Below are 7566 nucleotides of genomic sequence, written 5' to 3'. Positions count from 1 at the left end.
TGTTGTTTTTTTTTTCTAATTTTCAATAGAGGTCCACTAATTTAAGACATTCCCCTTGCATAATCTAGCTTAGCTAGTTGACTATAGATCCCTGCACATTCTTGCTAGCTTCTCTTCACCCACTCCAAAGAAGCCATATTATCTAATTACCTACATAGATAAACTTCTTAGGAGCCCTCCAATTAATAGCTAGATGACCATAGAATATCATCAATCCCTCCCTTTTGACCAACACTTGTGTAAATGCTTCAACTCTACCACTCCACACCAAGTCTATTACCTCAACCTCACCCATAGCATCTTAACACCCTCGCAAGTCAAGTTTATACCTTGATACGTTCTTGCTTAGGATTCAAGGTCTAATTAGCCAAGTCATAGCAACATCGATAGCTCTAGGTGCATACTAGGGGAAGGTCGGCTTTATCGTGGTTTTTCTTTTGTTTTTGCCTGCACTTCATCATTTTCATGAGCATATCACATGTCATCACATGTTGTATCACTAGAACTAGTCCCTAGTTCACACTAGTTTATTCCCACCCGTTAGATGGCTACAACCTAGATTGATACCCACATAGAACCATCAACGTAGACCCTTGAGACAACTAAATTTTAGACTAGCTTAACTCCAATAGAGTAAAATAAAAGGACCCAACATAAATTGAATAAAAGTTCAAATCCCTCTTAAACTAAAAAAAAAACCCTTTCAGGATCGTCATGGAGGAAGCCTCTCATCAACCTCCCACTGAGCAAGAGTTGTTGATTGTGCTTTACCAATAAGAGTTGACCAAGATGAAGGATGACATGAAGGACATACGAGCATCCCAACCAAAAGAGATAAATGACTCCAATGCTTTGTGCCCTAACCCCAACCTTGACATTCCTAAAAATATTAAAATTCCAAAATTCCACAAGTACGATGGATCTAATGGTCCCAGAGCTCACATCCTTCTTTATTGTATGAACATGTTTTAGATTGGATTTGATGAAAGATTGTTAGCCCAACTAGCTTCTAAGAGCTTAAAAGGAGCTGCTTTGGATTGGTATACCCAGATCAACCAATACGCTTGGAGGAAATGGAACAAATTGGTGGAGCAATTTATCAAGAGTTTTGGTTTCCACCCATTACGAACATGGGGTGATCTAGAGCACCTTACTCAAGGATCGGATGAAAACTTCTCTGTGTATTTGAAATGATGGAAGACTACATCTATCGAAGTGAAGGAACCCTTGCAAGAAGATGATGTGATTAAGATTTTCATTAAGTTACTTAGAGAACCTTTTTATTCATTAATGATAGGACAAACTTTCCAAGACTTTCATCAATTGCAAAAGGTTGGTGTACGCATCGAATGGGGAATTAACCATGAGAAAATGTACCTAGCATCCACAAATCCATTAGTTGAGATCAAAGAGCCTATTGTAGTTGTTGCCATACATCAACATTCCTCTTCAACACAGAAATGTCAAACTTAACTAATCCTTTCAAAAGAAGAGTAAAGAGATGATTCACTTCCCTACCTTCGCAGTCTCAACTTCTTTATCAGCTAATTAAGAGTGGACATCTGGCATGCTGTCACAGGCACCCAAAAATAAAACCTACACTCCTAAACACACATGCAATAGTGTGAGTAATGATGGTTTCCACAGAGAGTATCTAGCCTATTGTATGCTACGTGAACAAGGAGGGGGGGTTTGAGTATAATGAAAACCAGATTTAAAAAGAAAGAAAATCAAATGAGGAGCAATTCAAATTAAAATATCGAAATTAATCAAAATGAACAAATCTTGGCCTAAGTCAACATCCACCATCAGAATTTCACCACTAATCATCGATGCAAGAATATATCAATTCACACTTTGAATATTCACCGTAGGAATTATTTTCCTATCTCTCCTTAATTGCAGTTAATTAGAAAACAAGCGATCTACTTAATCCTTACTACTAAATAACCCAAAACAAGCGTTAAGGATTTAATCCAGTAGCAACATTAAGAATTGGAAATTGATGAAGCTAAACAACACAAGCACAAGCGGTTGCATTTAATTTAGTCAAGTGTTCTTCCTAAGATCTAACAATTTCTGACGCAACAAATCATTTAATCCTAGTTGCTTCGCAGATTAGAGGGATCAAACAATTACGGATCTGATATCTAACCTAGTACTAAATTGCAACGAATAATAAACTAGTAGGCCTCCTAGCGATTAGATGAAACAATCATGAACATAAGAATAGAAGAACATTCGATATTCCAAGCATATATCAAACAGAAAAAATTAAATTAGATCTCACAGTTTTTGCTTATTCTGAGGCTTATGTTTCCTTCGACCAAGTATCAAGGTTTAGCCATGCATGGTCATGATTAAAACTCAAGGAAGAAATCAGAGAAGAAGAGAGGGGAAGAGAAGAGAGGTGCGGCCGCCCAGATCTGATTGTTTTCCTTCCCTTCTTTTATTTTCTCTATACTTCCCCTTCCCCAAGAGAAGCCTACAAAATCTCCTAAAATTTCTCTGTAGATAACAGTCTCCAATTCTGACTTATCAAGAAAAATATTAAAAATAAGATAAAATAAAGTCCTAATGTAACTAGGAGGGTGGTGATTCCCGCATATGAAAACTTGTGGGCTAAGAAACGTTTCCAGCACGTCAACAATGCAGGTGCAGCTACTTCGAGCCCGATTCCGACCTCGATGCAGTCAGTATCTCTTAAAATGCAAAACATGAAAGTTGTAGATATTTTTCTTGTCGTTCTAAAGCATCTTGAATTATCTCAATCGAATCTCTGATGAGAGAGTTATTCCTAGATTACAAAGCGATGCCGAAACTGTCCAGAATTGCCCAATTAGCTTCGTTTTTCACTTAATGCCTCCATTTGTGCCCTAAATCAAAATATAAGAATAATGAGTCCATTTAGACACTAAATAAGTATAAAAGACTAAACATTAAGGGAGAAAAATATGATATTTTGCATTCTCATCAAATCCCCCACACTTAGCTTTTGCTCGTCCTTGGGCAAAACTCGAATTCACTTTCCCAAAAACACCAATGTTACAATGCCATCAATAAAGAACAAGTAAGCTCTTCAATACTCATAACACATCATGAACAAACATTCTTAAAAAATTTCAATTACTTAGTAAGCATTTTCACTCGAAGATGGAATGAACTAAATACGTAGACCCTCACAGAAATAAACACTCGACTCTCATGTGTTTGAAGGGTATGTGTTTCGCTCAAATTCATTCCAATGGAAATGATCTACCATAGGCTTGCATATCTTCTCATTCTCCACCACTGGGATCACATGCATAAAATGAATCAAAAAGACTTTTTAAGGGTTGTAACGGGGCTTAGGATCAAGGTGGGAAATATTTGGAAATGTAACTCAAAAGCCCTCGAAACTAGTGGAGCAAAAATGAATCAACTAAAGTTCGAATGTATAAGACCTGTAAAACCAATCACTTCATTCAGCAATTTCTTCAGTTCTGCCTTAATGCATTTAAACCATTTAAAACTCCTGCATTGGAAAAGAGATCGTTCAAAGAAACACTTTTTGTTTGCAGCAGGGAGCAATCCTTTGCAACAGCTTCCACCTTTGCATATATAAGCAGACCCCCTTTCTTGGAATTTTAGGAGGAGCATGGATAGTTTGTAACATCAAAAGCAATTCCCTCCATTCCTTCCTTTCTTCTTTACTTGCTTTTTTTTTTTGAAACAATAAAAACATCAACAATGGAACTCATGAATTGAGAATGGAAACATGTTCCATTTCACCAGTCATAAGCCACATCACAAATCCAGACACCCCCACACTCGTTTCTTGCACACCCATACGTATCAAATTATGAACAATGCTCCACTAGCTCTACAGCTTGGGTAAGGGTATTATTTTTTTTCTTGGGTTTAAAGCTTGTAACATGGGTTCACAATGAACGACAAAGGTCAATAAAGCTCAAAGGGGACCAATGAAGGGAAAATTTATCACGATGTAGGCTATTTGGCTTTTATAGCTTATAACAAAAAAAAAGCCTTGATCATGTTCATGCATGCATGTGTCAATATGACATCGAAGAGAATCAAGGCAAGTTCTAGAGAAACAAATTCATGAAAAAATATTTCACATGAAAGAAAATAGTGAGACTGATATGGATGTGTCAGTCTAAAGGCTCAAAATCTCACTAGCTTTTGTCTACTAAATTTAGTCACTACCATTCTCAAGGAAAATAACTAGACTAATTAATTCTAAGTTGGAAGATTACTTATTCAATCATGTTATGAACTTTTCAAGCTTAATTGAATCTTTCTCATGGCATACATAACCAAAAATTGTTGAAAACCACAAGAACAAAGAGTAAAACTCGTTTTTTTTTAAATAAAAAAATTAAAACACAGCCTAAAACAAATTGTAAAACACAACCTAAATCAAATTGTAAAACACAACCTAAATCCCCTCCCCCACACTTAAAACTTACATTGTCCCCAATGTAAGGTGAAATGCAAAGAAAGGGAAAAAATAACCAAAATATAAATGCAAAAATAAGAAGAAAAAGAAAAGTGAACTTCCCTTTTTCAATCCACATAAATCTGATCCTCAAGGCCCAATTGTTCCACATTTTGTACTTGGAAACCTTCATAGAAATGCTTGAGTCTATGGCCATTCACCTTGAACATTTTGGAGGTTGCTAAACTTTGAATCTCAACTGCACCATGAGAAAAAACATTAGTAACAACAAATGGTCCAATCCAACGAGAATGCAACTTACCCGGAAACAAACGAAGTTGTGAATGGTAAAGAAGGACTTTTTGACCAGCTTTAAACTCCTTCCTAGAGATCATTTTGTCATGAAAAGCCTTCATCTTTTCCTTGTAAATCCTTGCACTTTCATAAGCATCATTGTGAATTTCCTTTAACTCTTGCAGTTGTAACTTCCTGTACTCTCCTCTTTAATCCATCATGGGTGGGTTTAACCTTCTTTGTGGTTGATGGGAAGGCTTTGCTCCCTCTTCAAGTAAGATGTGATGCATGCAGTAGACGGGCTGATTCCTTTAATATCCGCAATTGTCCATCTAATAGTTGTCTTATGCTCCTTAAGGACCTACACAAGCTTTTCTTCTTATGGTGTGCTAAGGCTATTGGGGATGATCACTGGTAACATCCCTCCGTCTCCAAGAAATACGTACTTGAGGTGACTGGGGAGAGGCTTCAAATCTGGAATAGGGGCCTGCAAAACAGAGGGTAAAGGTCTCCTATTAGAAATTGGTAACATAATATAAGGAATGTTACCTGACTGTTGTAACTGTAGAGAATCATTCAATGATGCAACAGTTTCCTGCAAATCAGAACTCAAGGTTAACTCCTTCTCAAGATGTTTACTAATGGAAATTTCCAATCCATCTTTCCCATCAAGTTCAAAAACCTCTTGTGCTAGAGAATCAATCACATCAACAGAATAAATGGGGTTATCATCACTAGGATATTTCATGGCATCATAAATATTAAACTTAAAAATTTCACCATCAAATTCCATGGTAAGTGTGCCACTATGAACATCTATCTTAGTCTTGGATGTCTTTAGGAATGGTCTTCCTAACAAAATAGGAGTGGTTTGATCACCATTATCCATATCAAGCACGTAGAAATCGGTAGGGAAAACCAAATCATTAACTTGCACAAGAACATCCTCAACTACACCCTTAAGATAGGCATTAGATCTATCAGCCAATTGAATCACAACACCAGTTTTATTCAAAGGTCTAAGTTTTAAAGAAGCATATATAGAATATGGCATGACATTGATAAAAGCTTCTAAATCTAACATGGCCATCTCAAATCTAGTGTTACCTATCGTTCAAGGGATAGTAAACATACCTAGATCTTTGCACTTCGCAGTGAGTTTTCTTTGAATAACTGCAGAAACATTCTCCCCTACTTTCACCTTCTCACATCCTTTGAGTTTCTATTTCCTCCTAATTGTACACAATTCTTTCAGGAATTTAGCATAACGAGATACTTGTTTAATAGCATCTAAAAGTGGAATATTTACCTCGCATCTACAAAAAGTCTCATATAAATCTTTAATTTGCTCATCTTTTCTAGATTCTGCTAAAGCCTGAGGAAAAGGAGGTATTGGTTTATAATCAGAAAGAGGTGGAAACTTATGCTTAGGTACGTCATCGTCATTAGGAACGTTCCCATATGCAACAATGTTTTTCTCCTTTTCTGGCTTTGACAATGTAGGGGCTGCCTTTGCTGGAATCTCAACCTCTTTACAACTTCTCAAAACGATTGCTCTTGCATTTCTCTTGGATTTACTACCATTTGAGAGGGTAATTTCCTCGAACTTTGCGCCTCTAACCGATTAATTGCAGTTTCCATCTAGTTCATCTGATTGTCTAAGCTTTGGATACTGGCCCTCGCCTCTTGTTGAAATTGTTTCATCTCCTATTGAAATTGTAAAGTATTAGTGGCAAGAGATTTAACAATATCTTCTAAAGACATAACAAAATTAGAGGTTTGGCCCAGTTGTTGTCTAGTGGGGGTATGACTGATATTGTTGGAAATTTGGGTGGTTATGAGTAGTGGGTTGATTCACTTGTGGATTCCCATAGATGAGATTGGGGTGATCCTTCCATCCCGGATTATATGTGCTCGAATAGGGATCATACTTCCTTTGCGGTTGTCAAGGAAAACCACTTGTCGCATTCACCTGCTCAATGGGCTCCTCTTGAAGAGTTGGGCACATATCCGTTGGATGCCCTACTACCGAAGAAATCCCATAAGCCATTGCCATTTGCATATTACCTACAGCCATTTGACGAACAAGAGAAGTTAGACTCACAATTTGTTGTTCAAGGGAGGAAATATTTACTTCATTAGCATGCTTTAATGGGGGGTCAAGCCTAGTGCCAAATTGTTGAGAATTGTCCGCCATATTTGCAATCAAGTTTCTCACGGCCTTAGGAGTTTTATCCCCCAAAGATCCTCCACTAGCAGCATCAATCATGCTCCTATCAGTGGGTTGAAGGCCCTCATAGAAATACTGGATAAGTAGTTGCTCACTAATCTGATGATGGGGGCAGCTTGCACATAATTTCTTGAAACATTCCCAGTATTCATGTAGGGACTCTCCATTGTACTGCCTTACACCACAAATTTCTTTTCTAATGTTGGCCGCCCTTGAAACTGGGAAATATTTCTCAAAAAACAACCTCTTCATCTCGTTCCATGTGGTAATACTCCCAGAGGGTAGATAATAGAGCCAATCCTTAGCCGAATCCTTCAAAGAAAATGGAAAGGCTCTTAATTTAATTTGCTCTTCAGTCACCCCCGTTGGTTTCATACTCGTGCATGCCACATGAAGCTCCTTTAGATGCTTGTGAGGATCTTCACCTGCAAGACCATGAAAAGTGGGCAAGAGATGTATCAGTCCAGATTTTAATTCAAAAGTAGCAGCATCATCTAAAGCAGGAAACATTATGCATAACGGTTGTTGATTCAAATCAGGGGCGGCAAGCTCTTTCAAAGTTCGATTGCCAGCCATGATTTCCTCCTCTCTCAAATCAGAACTG

General features: G+C 37.5%; 1 non-coding gene across 1 annotated transcript; it reads left to right on the top strand.

Annotated features, from left to right (window-relative positions):
- The first annotated feature begins 7059 nt into the window (after positions 1-7059).
- LOC148803211 (small nucleolar RNA R71) lies at positions 7060-7166 on the top strand. Its single transcript, XR_016081612.1, has one exon. It is a non-coding gene; the product is annotated as a small nucleolar RNA R71 (small nucleolar RNA).
- The last annotated feature ends 400 nt before the right edge of the window (positions 7167-7566 follow it).

The sequence above is a fragment of the Nelumbo nucifera genome, chromosome 1, assembly GCF_055504915.1.
Source record: "Nelumbo nucifera cultivar China Antique chromosome 1, China Antique-T2T, whole genome shotgun sequence".
Lineage (NCBI taxonomy): Eukaryota > Viridiplantae > Streptophyta > Magnoliopsida > Proteales > Nelumbonaceae > Nelumbo > Nelumbo nucifera.
Note: the sequence above shows the minus strand (reverse complement) of the source record. Positions and strands in the feature narration are given on the sequence as shown.